Below are 17008 nucleotides of genomic sequence, written 5' to 3'. Positions count from 1 at the left end.
ATCCACGGGATTTATAGGAACGGGTATTTTCTTTTTCACGAACAACATTTTTTGATTGATCTGTAAAAAACAAATTGTTAAAACAACTGAAGACATGTATTATAAAATTAAATTATCATGTAAATTTTATATTAGTACATTGAAATAATAAAAAATGATGATAATGTATGTATTTTTTATATAGATATATGAATTGTGAAAATTAAAAAACAAAATAAGAACATTACAAATATATGTGTGTGTTAAGACATGTGTTCCACATCGATTTTGAACACTGGATTTTGTATTCTTTTTCTTCGACCTCTTGTTATCCAAATATAATTTTCTCTGTCTTCTTTTCTCTTTTGTTTGCAAGTAGTACATAAAATCATTTGTTCCTGTATAACGAATAAAAAGTATATGATATAAAATGTATATGAGTGTAAATAATTGTGTTTGATATAAAACTGAATATAATAAATGATTGAAATTTGGTTAAAATTATATTTTTCATATTAATATATAATAAATAATAATAATAGTGAAGAAAGAAATGTACATTTTGTAACCGTTGTTAACAAATGTTGCAGATGATGAATCTTCCGTGGTCGATGAAGTAGGCAAATTTTTTGGTTTTTCTTATTATGTTAATAAAGATTATTGTTAGAATAATACATGTTATTGTTTGATTATGAAATTGCTTCAGGTAGATAATATATTTATTTAAATATGGATTTAACAATATCTTTTTAAATATATAGAATTTATAAAACATTGTAATTATATAATATGAATATTATTTATGTGATATTTTTGTGTTATTAAAAGATATATTTAGAGCTTAAAAATGTGTAACAAAAATATAAAAAAATGTTAAAGACCAAACATACCGTTGTAAGGTGTATCAAGTGCATTTGTAGCTGTTGAAGTTTGTCTGCTTGATGTAGTAGACAAACTAATGTTATTTCTATTATCTAAATAAAAACTATTTAATTTTCTACTCTTTTTAGAATTAAACGACTTCATGATATATCTGGAATCTAAAGAAATAACAACAATTAATTTATAAGATAATATAATAAACAGTAAAGAGTATGATTAAATTAAAGCAAAACAAAGTATAAACTAATATTATGAAAATATTTGACATATAATTGCAATTTGTTTTATCATATTCTTTAAGTGGGTCTATTTTTGAAATATGATTGCATTTATATATTTTATATTTTTTTATGTACCCTAATATAAAAAGTATATTTATTGTATATTTATATAACATTTATAAAATAAAATGTGAACAAATACTATTTATATTAAAAAACATATGAGTAAACAAAATGTACAGAAATTTTTGTTAATGATTCACAAGTTAATATAGAAGTTAGTTGTCATTTATTATTAAACAGGGACCATTAAAGCATATTTACTTAAACATGGAGCATAAATTGGAATTTTCTTTACTTAAAAGATAAAATAAACGTTTAGGTTAGTCTAAAACACAAAGAGGCATTACGGTCGGACTTGTATGTATAGATAGAAACGAAGAACGAAAACAAATAGTTGGGTTAAAGCTTATTCGTTTGTTGTGTCGATCTTTTAAACTTACAATGTCAAAGATGTGTTAAGATAAGAAAAATGAGGATCGGAGGCGAAGGTGTATTACAAATCGACTTCAATATTAACTGGAAATTTCAATTTTTCAGAAATATAGATTTGCTTACCTGTAATCGTCAACAGGAGAGGACAACATGAATCAAGAACGAAAAAACGCAGCTACTATCGGCAAAGCAAAGACGATCCAGAGGAAATGAATTAAAATAAGGTTAGGATTTTATAATCTTTTAATTCAGGTTTGAACTTTTGATTTTGAAATTGTGTGGAGGGAACGATAATTTGTTTTGAAATTTTGAAACTATTAAAACAAATTGTTGTTAATCATCCATGAATATCGGTGAAAATAATAAAACTCTTCTATTAATCTTTTGTAAAACGACATTAATTGTCCATAATATGAAATTAAACAAATCCAAGAACAGCTTACAGTGCATCCATAGTCAAATTCCACAATTAATTGATTTAAGAGTATCTTAATAGTGGGATGCGCATTTTAGGCATTTTAGACATCTTAAAAGATCGAAATATTTGGTTAACTTTTTCTATATTCTGAAAGATATATAATTAATATTATGTAATCCATATCATTTATATATTATGTTTAATTCCAACAGTTCTTGAGATCAGCAACACAAAACAATATATGAGATCTTTATTGGTGATATAATATCCATAGTTACCAAGATACTATGCTTCAAAAATGATAAACCTGGAAAGTTACATGAGCATTAACATAAAATATATAAACACATCATATATTTCATTAAACAAATTATAAGTTTCAAAGTGGTTACAAACTATGATGTTCTATTACACCCAATATACAAAAGATAATTACTAAATGTCTTAACCATGAAATATGTAACTTCATCAAAAAAAAGAGATAACAGTTACCTACACTAAGTTTTTCCATGCAATAACATTCTCTTTAGCCATGTCCATTGCATCTTCCATCTTTCCTCTGGGAATGGTCATGTTTAGCATATCCTTGATGTATGTTATTCCATCATCAACTGTTGACATTGGGTGTTCTGTTACACAGAGATGAATAAGCTTCTCAACTCTTTTGGCTGGTGAGTTCATCATGAAGTGGGGAAAATTGGTTGGCACATATATTGGCTTGTGTTCCACATACAGATGTTCAATCTCACGGAATTGATGTGCCCTAACCATTGCTTTGAAATTTCCCAAAGCATCATCATCCAAAAATGGAGTCATTGACAAACCATAATGTTGTTCAGTTGGCATATGATACAAGTATCCCATAGTTGTATAACCCAAACTTTTAGAAAAACTACCAAGCAAATCCATGTCAAGCAAATCGATGTTGACAAAAGTAATAAAGTGAACTTTTATTTTTTCATATGCTTTACCTGGATAATCAGTAAAATATCCGCCATGGACAACTCTAATGGTGAACCTCTTGTCGTTTCCTTTGCCATACTCTACAATCGGTGTGTTTTTGGTTGCTCACTGCTTACAGTCCATAGTTGATACCTCGGCTTTGCCCATGGATCGACATTCATGTTTGTTGCCATTGTTCGTCGGATTTTTTTTCACAGAGGATGAGAAATTCGAAGTTATCTTTTGATGGTGACGAAAATGCAAGAATGAGAGTTTACATATACGGGGAGGGTTTAAATGGATGATCAATTGGAGATGAAGAGACATCGACGCACGCCGTAAACACATCAGTCCCGATTACGTCCAGGGTACAGGGGAGGTTCAAGTTGAACGACGGTGGGTATATGATTAATTATTATTATATTTAGTTTTTATCATATTGTGTAAGTCTGTCAAATTTTAAAAAATTATTTCATTAAAATATTTTTTTATGTAGCCTAATATAAAAAGTATATTTATTGTATAGTTATATAACATTGATAAATTAAAATACAAACAAATACTATTTATATTAAATATAAAAGTCTTAAATTAAACTATTGTAAAACGCCATTAATTGTACATAATATGAAATTACAAAAAATCAAGAACAACATAGAGTGCATCCATAGCCAATATCTGACTTAACTGATTAAAGACTATCTTAATAGTGGGAGGGGCATTTTAGGCATTTTATAAGATTAAAAATAAAGTTCTTTTGGCAGAAATTACATTGCTATAATCAGCAACGAATAAAAGTACATATAGGATCTTGAACTGGAGACATGAATTTATCAAGTATAATAACCTTAAAACTAAATTAGGAACTTGAAGAACATTTTTAGAAACGTTATGTACAAATTCAGAATCAAACTTTAAGGGCAATTTGGGTGAGTTATTAGTAAATAAGACTATCTTAATAGTGGGAGGGGCATTTTAGGCATTTTAAAAGATTTAAAAACAAAACATATAGTTATTTTAATTACACAAATCCTGATACAGGTAATTTGCTATTTAACTGATTTCGATTGATAGAATAGACAATGTTAACATTTGTTTAAGTGTATGAAATTACAAAAGAAATCAAGAACAACATAGAGTGCATCCATAGCCAATATCTGACTTAATTGATTAAAGACTATCTTAATAGTGGTAGGGGCATTTTATAAGATTAAAAATAAAGTTCTTTTGGCATAAATTACATTGCTATAATCAGCAAGGAATAAAAGTACATATATGATCTTGAATTAGAGACATGAATTTATCAAGTATAATAACCTTAAAACTAAATTAGGAACTTGAAGAACATTTTTAGAAACGTTATGTACAAATTCAGAATCAAACTTTAAGGGCAATTTGGGTGAGTTATTAGTAAATAAGACTATCTTAATAGTGGGAGGGGCATTTTAGGCATTTTAAAAGATTTAAAAACAAAACATATAGTTATTTTAATTACACAAATCCTGATACAGATAATTTGATATTTAACTGATTGTGATTGATAGAATAGACAATTTTAACATTTGTTTAAGTGAGTTATTAGTAAATAAGTTTGTTAAATACAGAGATAATGTAAATTCTACAATTGATTGATTAAAGACTATCTTGATAGTGGAGGGGAAATTTAGGCATTGTATAATAATTACGTTTCAAATTAAACATTGAACAATCCATGATATAATTGTAAAAATAAAGTTCTTTTGGCAGAAATTACATTGCTATAATCAGCAACTAATAAAAGTACATATAGGAATTTGAATTGGAGACATGAATTTATCAAGTAGAAGAACCTTAAAACTAAATTATGGGTAAATAACTTAGTTAAATACAGTTAGAAATACATAATGTTATTATCAAAGGATTTTTTTTGGTGATGTTCCATAACAAATACCTAATATTACTTAATGTTTATATTTGATGTCTAATATCATGATACTTTTATTTTTTCTATACACAAATAAATGATAGTACATTGCTATTTATTGTATTAATCCTTAGATTAATGTTTACTCCTTAATGAATACTTTCGAATGAAGAATAAAGTCATAATAAGATGTTATATTGTCCAATATTGAATAAATAATAGTCATTTGGGAGATAAAAGCAATGTTGTATAAAATCAGTTCTACCAAAATCAAAATAACATAGTAAACGACATTATAGGAATGAAAAAAATAACACAATGTATATTCAAGAAATAAATATAAAAACCATCAAATCCCAAACAAAAACCATTCAAAACTAATCCACCTAAAAATGTAAACGGCTTAAGAGTCTATGATGCAGAAAAAAAATTAACCATGAAGTAAGATTGTTTGTAAAAGTAAAATACATTTACTTTTCTTTCTTGGGGACCAAAAGAGGCATTGGTTGTTCATCCGGTGGTGACAATCGAGCAGACTTAGATGTTGACAAATTCTCCATTTCATCAAGATCTATGCATGTAGCAAGGTTTCTTTTCAACTCAGTTGGTGTAGAAATCAACTTTGTAGGACTTGTTGCAGTTGAGTTGTCCCTAGCACAAGGTGTTAAATTGTCACCTGTATGTGAAAAAGAATCCTAGAAAAAAAAACTAGTTAGTTGTTATACATTAAAACATAATACTTCAAAATTATAATTTCAAAACTACAACCTTGACAACTTTGGTCTCTTGGGAACCAATATCTGAAGAACCAATCATGAATGAATCCGAATTAGCAGGCTGCATTATCAGATCAAAAACAAAATGCTATCAAGTCAGATATTGTTGGGTGAAAGTGGTAAAAACTAAATATAATTGTTGAAAATAACATGTGGAATAATATTCTTTTTTTCCAGTTGATCAATTATGTCTGTATTATCGGTTAATCTTGATATCCCATAAATATTACTTTTATTAGTGACATTGTAACTTGAGATATCAATTTTAATTGCCAACTTTTTGTCCACCACAACTTTCAACTCCATTGGATACAAATCCAAATTGATGCCAAGCTAAAATATAAATAAATATTGTTAGAAAATTTCTGTATAAATATATAATTGTATAACATAAAGAAGTAATTTAGAACTATAAAATAATACATTCTTGTTTTTATCATACAACTCTTTAGTTGTATATTTAAACAACTTCTTTGCTTCTTGATCAAATAAGGTTAAAGTCAAGGTTCATGTGTTGTCTTGAACCCGAAGTGGGATTTTAAATCTAAATAAAGTATAAAATCATATTATATTACATAATTATGATAAACATATATTTTTTTATATAAAATAAATATGTAATACCTTGGAATAACCGAAATTTTGATATTTATGCATTTAGGATTAGCACATTCATAAGTAACGATTTTGGCCACTTCATGAGAACCATCAACCTTATCAGTAGAAGACTCTTTTTGTTTTGCTGACTTTTTGCAGTTGCTACAAGTAAGGTAATACCAACGTATGTTTTGACGTATTCCCTTAACAGTACCAACAATAACAACCGTTTTTTCCTGGAAATTTAAATAATGTTTAATGTTAAGAAAATGTTAGTTTATGCCAGTGTATGTTAGTTTCGTTATAACAATATACTATGTTTGTTTCTTAAACTTTTAAAAATTAAAAATAAAAGTGCATTAAAGTAACAAATTTAAAAATAACGTAAAGTACCTCCAAAGGTTCAAACACATCATCAATATTTGAAAACAAATTATTTTTCAGAAAGTCATCGTGTTCCGTGTCTTGTTTTGATGCAATCATCTTGATTTCACTTGATGAAATTTGTTGTCCATTTTCAGATATCAATCTGTTCATTGATAAAAAATGAAAGGTATTACATTTAGACAAAATTGCAAAAATGGTCCCTGTGGTATGCATTTTTTTGGGGTTTTAGTCCAAACCACGACTTTTTTGGATTGGTGGTCCTTTTGAGGTAGTTTCGTTGCGTTTTTGGTCCCTCGGTAATCTTAAATGACTGTAATACCCTTCTGATTTTTTTTATGTTTTTTCTATTTAATTTAAATAGAAAATAAAATAAATAATTAAAGTAGACCCACATCTCTCTCTCTCTCTCTCTCTCTCTTTGAAACTAAAAAAACACACAAAGACATAATTAAACATCTCTTTCTCTACCCCTATTCATCATCATCATCATCATCGTTTACACACTGTGAATCAAATGGTGAGTTTACCCTTTCTCCCTCGTCTATTGCAACCTGAAAATCGATGATTCACCCATGTGTCATTCATGCTTCATCAATCTCAGTGAACAAATCGAGGTAAAATAAAACCCTAAACCCTTAAATCCGATCTAAGAATTAATGATTCTAATCAAATTTACAATTGATGCTTAACTAATTATGGGGCATTGTTTATCGAAAGTTAGGTGATTTGTTAAAATCGTACCCAGAGTTTATGTTGTGGCGATTTGTTAAAATTTCCGACAATATGGATGGGGTTTTATGGCTGGCGCTTTTCAGGTAAGAGAGGAGAGTGTCACACCCCCAAACCAAGGATGGCGGAAACGTCCGGGGGTGGAGGACTTCATGTATAGTATCACAACAACGAGTATAATAGTGCTCAAAGTAAATACAACCATCATAAATATAATTGAAAAGGTTACATCATAGTATATGTTTACATGTTTCAAAATCAATTACATTATGATGACAAAATGAACTGTTTGACGATTTAACGTCCCATCCTCAAAATGCTGTTGGTTTCCTGTTTCACTGATTTCCTGAGAATACAAGTAGTTTTGAAAAGTGTCAACAATTAAGTTGGTGAGTTCATAAGAGTTTTGTTTGAGAAAAAAACCGTTTTCCTTGTAAAAGCGACAGAGTATGTTTCCAGAAAATCCAATATTTTCTTTATTAAGTGTGGAATGAATGCTCCTATGTTATGCGATAATGTACCCTAGAAGGACCCATAGATTCCTTCTATAATCACCCAACGTATATAAGTTATATAAAATTTAAGTTAAATAAACCGTTGAATATAATGGGTCTGCCCTAGGTCCACAACCAAACAAGGAACAGGAGATAAGGCGGGCCCACCAATTCTAAGTCGATTTCAATTCAATTTTATATAACTCTAACATATACACTTATCAATTATAGCTGAAAACTAACAATTCTAAATGATATGTAGTTTTAATACCATAAAACCATTTTTGTGTAAACCCGGTATTTTGTATTCGTACCCCGTTTATATGAAAACCCGGTACTTTGTAATGTACCCCTTTTTGTATAAACTCGGTACTTTGTAATGTACCCCTTTTATATGAAACCCGGTACTTTGTAATGTACCCCTTTTTGTATAAACCCGGTACTTTGTAATGTACCCCTTTTATATGAAACCCGGTACTTTGTAATGTACCCCTTTTTGTATAAACCTGATACTTTGTAATGTACCCCCTTTAATATGAAAACCTTTTGTAATGAGTTCGTAATGTAATTGAAACATAAACTATACCTATTATAGTTTATCATAATATTTTTAATGTATATGCAACCTAACTATACCTATTATAGTTTAGCATATTTGTTTGTGGTGTATAAGAACCCTTTTCTATGTAAGTCGAATGTATAGCAAAAATATAACTATGTTTATCTTGCCTTGTTTTGTACTATTGGTAATGATGGAGGATTCTTACAATTCAGTGAGTATTTTCTGTCATATAAATATACCACAACAAGAAACACATGTAAAATATGAAATCCTCAAAGATTTACACTTTGCTCAATGTGTTACAAAGTGTGATGAAAGTTATAAGCTGTTATCTAGATTTTGACCTTTCTACACTGTTTTAGAAAAATCACAGAAAAATCATACGTAGTCGAAAACTGAATCCGTAAATTCTGAGAGTTCACAAAATGTGTCTAGTTTATTCATAGTTTTTATTATGATTTTTTAGAAGTCTTTAACTTGTGTTAAAATGTTCATATTCACAGACTGGTCCGACTTCGTTTCTGAAATGATAGGCAGTTTTGTAAAAATCACCATAAATCGTGGAAAAATCGTATGGAGATGTGCAAGTAGTCATTTTAAAGGTATGAACCTGAACTATGTTCATATTAAACAGTTTTGAAAGATAATTAGTTTAAGATAGTCAAAACAGTCCGTGAATAAGACTCAACTTTTCTGATGAAAGCTGTTGTTTGAGTTTAGTTGTGTTCTTGGTGTTTTAACTTGTATTCCCCCCCCCCCCCCCTAAAACTTGAAGAAAACATAAAAATGTAGGGGTATGAACTCACCTTGAGTGATTTCAGTAGATGGATGAGGAAGAAAAGAAGTGTTCAACTCAAGAACACTTGGGAGATGCTTGAAGATTTGAAGATCTAACAATAATTATGACGATATTTGTGTAAGCAATCCATGATTTGGATGAAGGATAGTAGAATATCTAAGTGTAGGAGGAAGATACTTACCAAATGTGGAGGAAAAACTCAAGACCAACCTTTGAATCTCGAATTTTAGAGAGAGAAAGTGAAAAAGATGTGTTTGTTCTCCTTGAGAAAGAGTGAATAAAGTTGGAGGAGAGATAAGGGTTTTTCTATCCTTGTGACAAGGTACTTGGCTGGAAAGAGTGGGGAAAAAGGGCAATGAAATGACCAGGTATGGTGAAATAGTAACTGGGGATGGTCTTGGAGTGGGTATGGGAGTTAACTTGTGTCTTTGCCCAAAGGTAAGTCAACACTCCACCCATAAATCTTACCTACTAGATTTTATTCTTAGGCAAGGATTTTCCCCAAAATATAATTAAAATATGGATATTTTGGGTTTATTATATTAAAATACGAGTTTGGGTGAAAATCCCGCGTTAAAATCACGAAAAACGGGCTTAAAACGAAGATTGGGTCAAAAACCAGGAAGGAAATGGGAAAAATCCGAAATTGGGGCCGAAGTTGCGAAGGTTCGGTCTTAGGAGCATAGAACCGAAGGTAGGGTTCGGTTGTGTATTGGAACCGAGAGAGGGAAGGTTCGGTCCGAGCAGGTCTCGCAGGTGCACTCCTCAGAAGGGACCGAAGGTGAATCTTGTCAGAAGCGAATTTTGTCAGAAGCGAAGGTGAAGTTCGGTCCAGGAGGCTTCTTAGGGTTTCGGTTCCTAAGAGGGTTCGGCTCCTTAAGAGGGTTCGACTCCTTAAGAGGTTTCGGCTCCTTAAAGCTGTTTTTCGCGCAGACTTCCGTTTTCGAGCGGTTTTCGACTAAATTAAGGGTCGGGGTGCCCCGAGTGATTATAAAAAGTTGAGAGAGATTTTGAGAGAGATTTGGGAGAGATTTCACATACTTGGAGAGATTTCTCATACAGAGAGAGATTTGGGAGAGATTTCACATACTTGGAGAGATTTCTCATACAGAGAGAGATTTGGGAGAGATTTCACATACTTGGAGAGATTTCTCATACAGAGAGAGATTTGGGAGAGATTTCACATACTTTGAGAGATTTCTCATACTTTGAGAGATTTCTCATACAGAGAGAGATTTGGGAGAGATTTCACATACTTGGAGAGATTTCTCATACAGAGAGAGATTTGGGAGAGATTTCACATACTTGGAGAGATTTCTCATACAGAGAGAGATTTGGGAGAGATTTCACATGCTTGGAGAGATTTCTCATATAGAGAGAGATTTGGGAGAGATTTCACATACTGAGAGAGGTTTCTCATACAGAGAGAGATTGGGGAGAGATTTCACATACTTGGAGAGGTTTCTCATACAGAGAGAGATTTGGGAGAGATTTCACATACTTGGAGAGGTTTCTCATACAAAGAGAGATTTGGGAGAGATTTCACATACTTGGAGAGATTTGGGAGAGATCTCGTTTGCGACCTTTTTGAGTGTTTGGCTTCGTAACGCAAGGTTTGTACATCCCGTTAAGTCTCGTTATGATTGGTATATGCCCCCGGGGGTTAAGGTATAATGTTTTATCGAGTAGTTTTATCACTTGTCCTGATTAGGGTTTAGAGTTTCCGAACACGTGAAAACTCTAAGTGATACTTTGTATTAAGATAGCGAGTTGTATAATAAGAAACAGAATGGAAACCCTAATATACAAGGGTTAGATGAGTTGACCGTTTTGACTTGTTGACTTTAGTTGACTTTGACTTGGCCAAAAATTGACGGTTGTCACATCATCCCCCCGTTAGAAAGAATTTCGTCCCGAAATTAGTGTTTCGACTGGGACTTCAAAAATTTGGAAGAAAGATGGGGGAACTTTTCGTAGTACAAGAAATTGATTACGGTGGGGACCAACCCGCCTGATGTTGACGACCTTGGAATTTCTTGTAACTTGAGCTGAGTCGATTTAAAAGGAGTTATTGTTTTGGGATGATAGTGTATTCTACGTGTGCCTTTATGCTCTCCGTTTTATACTTGGTATTACTACTATGAATATTTTACAATGTAATTTGTGAGTACTAGTATTACGAATGCTTCAACAATTTGTGATGAAATTTGCAATATAAGTCCTACCAGGTCTTTTATAATCGCTTGGTGTAAACTAATCGTATATCATTAAGATTGCAAGGGCATTCGGATGAGTGACCCCGCCTTAAGCCCACAACCAAACAAGGAACAGGATTTAAGGCGGAATTACACATTCTAAGTCCATAGAATCTTAATGATATATGACCATAATGTTTACACTAGCCATCATAGATTCACTAGTAAAAACCCTGCGTTTTTATATAGATGATAAGACTTATACGGGTTTTGCCGTGTTCTCGAGATTTATGGTTGGTATACTTCAATCGATACTGGTTTTTAGTAATAAAAAGAAATTTAAGATTTAAACATCGATGTTAGAAACACGTACTGATATTTACGGGCGGTACCAGGGTGGTTTCTTCAGCGGTGATCATAAGCACCCTTCCACCATCACCGGCATTTCGTGCTCTTGGGTAGTCCCTTTTAAAGTGTCCCGTTTCGCTGCACTTGTAACAGGCTGGGCTTACTCCAGTGCCAGGGACCTGGTTGATGGGTTGTGCTGGTGCCTTACAGAAACGGACAGTGTGCCCCTTCCTGTTGCAATTTTTGCAATGCATCTCTCGGCAAACCCCAATGTGATGGAAGTTACACTTGTTGCATTTCGGAAGGGTTCCAACGTATTGTTTTATGGGTGCTGGCGTGGCGAGGGTTGTGATAGCATGAACAGAAACGATCTGTTGCTTCTTAGTGAAGTCCTGGGCTGGTTGGTCCTTCTTGTTGTCCCAGAACTTCCTTTTGTTGTTTCTCCTCTTGCTTGATCCGGGGTGGTTGTCGCAGTGTCATAGCTGGCACGATGCTCTATGAGTTGTTGTGCCAATTCCTTGGCACTGTCAAAGGTAGTTGGTCTTGAGGCCAACACGCTATCTTGAATTTGGGGGGACAATCCCCAAAGGTATCGCTCCAACTTTTTGTGTTCCGGGGTGACCATAGCGGGACAAAGGAGTGCTAGATCACAGAATCGGACGGTATAGGTTGCAAGGTCAGAGCCTGTCATTTTGAGGTCCCACAGTTCTTGCTCTAGTTTTTGCACTTCGCCCCTGGGGCAATACTCTTTCAGCATCTTTGCCTTCAAGTCCTCCCAGCTTATTGAGTTAGCCACTGTAAGCGTCAGTGACTTAACGTGGCCGTTCCACCAAGTAAGGGCCCGGCCGGAGAAAGTGCAAGCTGCGAATTTGACTTTGATCGCTTCGGGGCACGCACAGATCTCGAAGACAGATTCGGTCTTCTCGAACCACTGCATCAAATCGATGACTCCCCCGCTGCCATTGAATGAATCGGGTCTGGCATTGGTGAAGTCTTTAAAGGAGCATTCTCTAGAACGCCCTTGGCTATCTCCTTGAGTGGAGTTATTAGTACCGCTCCCTGTCTGTCCTGCACCATCAGTGCTGATTTGGGACATAGCAGCTGTCACCGCGGCCGTGACCGCAGCTTGGAACATAACAGGATCATATTGGGGAGGCGGCGGTGGTGGATTTGTTTGCGTTCCGCTAGTGCGTCTGGCAGACCTACGAGGCGGCATCTTTCTGTTATAGAATTTCAAAGAAGAAATGAATATAAGTCTTTTAGTAATGGTCATTAGTTTTTAAGTATAGTATTTCCCGATTTTTCGAATGTGGCAAACAATTCATAGAAGAGGTTTATATAAATAAACTTATGAATTTAGTAAAAAGGACTCGAATGTAATCTTGTGATTTGTTCCATGCCTGGTCCACTTCTAAGATCACCTGATGTATACCAGTTGTGTGTAATTAAGGTCCAATAGGTCGTCGAACTTAATGAGTCTGCCCTAAGTCCACAACCAAACAAGGAACAGGACCTAAGGCGGACTCACCATTTCTAAGCCGGTCATCTCTTAATTACACATAATCTTGAGGTATACATTAAGAAATCTTAGAGTTACCATAAGCAAATCGTTTGTAATAATAGGTTATGAGATATGTGGTAAACTCCCAATGAAATAAAATGCATGCCAATTCTATTGATATACTCTAATTCATAGAGTTCAGGAAAGTTTGACCTTATATTAGGTCTATATTTGGTTAATGTAAGGAAAAACTTCGACGGTGACACGACCCCTTGAATAGCGTAGTCTCTAAATTTGAAGGGTCGAATTTATGTATATGACGGGGCAGTGTTCAAACGCACGCCAGGAGTTTGAGTCTGTAATGATATGTCAGTAGCGTACACACTACTCGTGGCGGGTGATGTTCCGTGGGCCATAGAATGAAGACATGAAAGTTTGCATTGCCCTAAACCTTGCCCTGGCTTCTCCCATTTCTTCTTTTCCTTTGCTTTCCTTCGGTTTCTCTTTCTCTCGCTCCTCTTCCGAATTGTCTTCTGATCCAACCGCCATTTTTCCTGGTTAGGAAAAAAAATAGGGTCTCTTGGTAGTTGAGCCCCCGTCACGTTGCTTGTGCGAGAATAGGGGTAGAAGAGATAATTAATAGGCGTCTAATCCTATAATTACTTATAGGGGGTGATCCTTATTGGTCACGTCTATAATCACATAGTGCATACCAGTTATACATAATCTAAAATAGAATAGACCTTCGAATAAATGACTCTACTCTAAGTCCACAACCAAACAAGGAACAGGAAGTAGAGCAATAGTCATAGATTCTGAGTCTATAATATCTTTAATTATGTATAACCTTAGCGTACGCACTCAGTCATTATAGACCTACTAATAGGGGTCTTTAGTTTTCACATAAGTTGATTATAGTATCACCAAATACTCCTATAGTATTTTAATATTATGTTTGGTTCTTAACGATTTTCTTGTATGGGCGTTGGTAAGTTGATAGACTTGTTGTCCACTATGACTATCCCCCGGCACATACTAGTCATTTCTCGGACGAATATAGTTGATCAGGCTATATCCCTCCCAGACTTGATTGCATATCCCAGGGCATATTCACATTGCACAACTCCTCTATTTTTAACTTTTGCGTTTTCCTTAGACATGACACTAAACCGGTATGCATGTATGTACTTTTAACAAGAAAATATTTATTTCTAAAAGTATAGTTATTTGAAAATGTTAAATCAGAGACTATAGTCCCAATGCATTTATAGTTTTTATATCTTATGTGGTTCGATATACTTAGTTCACTATAAACAATGCTCTGATACCAATCTGTCACACCCCCAAACCAAGGATGGCGGAAACGTCCGGGGGTGGAGGACTTCATGTATAGTATCACAACAACGAGTATAATAGTGCTCAAAGTAAATACAACCATCATAAATATAATTGAAAAGGTTACACCATAGTATATGTTTACATGTTTCAAAATCAATTACATTATGATGACAAAATGAACTGTTTGACGATTTAACGTCCCATCCTCAAAATGCTGTTGGTTTCCTGTTTCACTGATTTCCTGAGAATACAAGTAGTTTTGAAAAGTGTCAACAATTAAGTTGGTGAGTTCATAAGAGTTTTGTTTGAGAAAGAAACCGTTTTCCTTGTAAAAGCGACAGAGTATGTTTCCAGAAAATCCAATATTTTCTTTATTAAGTGTGAAATGAATGCTCCTATGTTATGCGATAATGTACCCTAAAAGGACCCATAGATTCCTTCTATAATCACCCAGCGTATATAAGTTATATAAAATTTAAGTTAAATAAACCGTTGAATATAATGGGTCTGCCCTAGGTCCACAAGCAAACAAGGAACAGGAGATAAGGCTGGCCCACCAATTCTAAGTCGATTTCAATTCAATTTTATATAACTCTAACATGTACACTTAGCAATTATAGCTGAAAACTAACAATTCTAAATGATATGTAGTTTTAATACCATAAAACCATTTTTGTGTAAACCCGGTACTTTGTATTCGTACCCCGTTTATATGAAAACCCGGTACTTTGTAATGCACCCCTTTTTGTATAAACCCGGTACTTTGTAATGTACCCCTTTTATATGAAACCCGGTACTTTGTAATGTACCCCTTTTTGTATAAACCCGGTACTTTGTAATGTACCCCTTTTATATGAAACCCGGCACTTTGTAATGTACCCTTTTTTGTATAAACCCGGTACTTTGTAATGTACCCCCTTTAATATGAAAACCTTTTGTAATGAGTTCGTAATGTAAATGAAACATAAACTATACCTATTATAGTTTATCATAATATTTTTAATGTATATGCAACCTAACTATACCTATTATAGTTTAGCATATTTGTTTGTGGTGTATAAGAACCCTTTTCTATGTAAGTCGAATGTATAGCAAAAATATAACTATGTTTATCCTGCCTTGTTTTGTACTATTGGTAATGATGGAGGATTCTTACAATTCAGTGAGTATTTTCTGTCATATAATTATACCACAACAATAAAAACATGTAAAATATGAAATCCTCAAAGATTTACACTTTGGTCAACGTGTTACAAAGTGTGATGAAAGTTATAAGCTGTTATCTAGATTTTGACCTTTCTACATTGTTTTATAAAAATCATAGAAAAATCATACGAAGTCGAAAACTGAATCCGTAAATTCTGAGAGTTCACAAAATGTGTCTAGTTTATTCATACTTTTTATTATGATTTTTAGAAGTCTTTAACTTGTGTTAAAATGTTCATATTCACAGACTGGTCCGGCTTCGTTTCTGAAATGATAGGCAGTTTTGTAAAAATCACCATAAATCGTGGAAAAATCGTATGGAGATGTGCAAGTAGTCATTTTAAAGGTATGAACCTGAACTATTTTCAAATTAAACAGTTTTGAAAGATATTAAGTTTAAGATAGTCAAAACAGTCCGTGAATAAGACTCAACTTTTCTGATGAAAGCTGTTGTTTGAGTTTAGTTGTGTTCTTGGTGTTTTAACTTGTATTCCCCCCCCCCCCCTAAAACTTGAAGAAAACATAAAAATGTAGCGGTATGAACTCACCTTGAGTGATTTCAGTAGATGGATGAGGAAGAAAAGAAGTGTTCAACTCAAGAACACTTGGGAGATGCTTAAAGATTTGAAGATCTAACAATAATTATGACGATATTTGTGTAAGAAATCCATGATTTGGATGAAGGATAGTAGAATATCTAAGTGTAGGAGGAAGATACTTACCAAATGTGGAGGAAAAACTCAAGACCAGCCTTTGAATCTCGAATTTTAGAGAGAGAAAGTGAAAAAGATGTGTTTGTTCTCCTTGAGAAAGAGTGAATAAAGTTGGAGGAGAGATAAGGGTTTTTCTATCCTTGTGACAAGGTACTTGGCTGGAAAGAGTGGGGAAAAAGGGCAATGAAATGACCAGGTATGGTGAAATAGTAACTGGGGATGGTCTTGGAGTGGGTATGGGAGTTAACTTGTGTCTTTGCCCAAAGGTAAGTCAACACTCCACCCATAAATCTTACCTACTAGATTTTATTCTTAGGCAAGGATTTTCCCCAAAATATAATTAAAATATGGATATTTTGGGTTTATTATATTAAAATACGAGTTTGGGTGAAAATCCCGCGTTAAAATCACGAAAAACGGGCTTAAAACGAAGATTGGGTCAAAAACCGGGAAGGAAATGGGAAAAATCCGAAATTGGGGCCGAAGTTGCGAAGGTTCGGTCTTAGGAGCATAGAACCGAAGG

Source organism: Lactuca virosa, chromosome 3 (assembly GCF_052849685.1).
Source record: "Lactuca virosa cultivar CGN04683 chromosome 3, Lactuca_virosa_CGN04683_v6, whole genome shotgun sequence".
Classification (NCBI taxonomy): domain Eukaryota; kingdom Viridiplantae; phylum Streptophyta; class Magnoliopsida; order Asterales; family Asteraceae; genus Lactuca; species Lactuca virosa.
Note: the sequence above shows the minus strand (reverse complement) of the source record.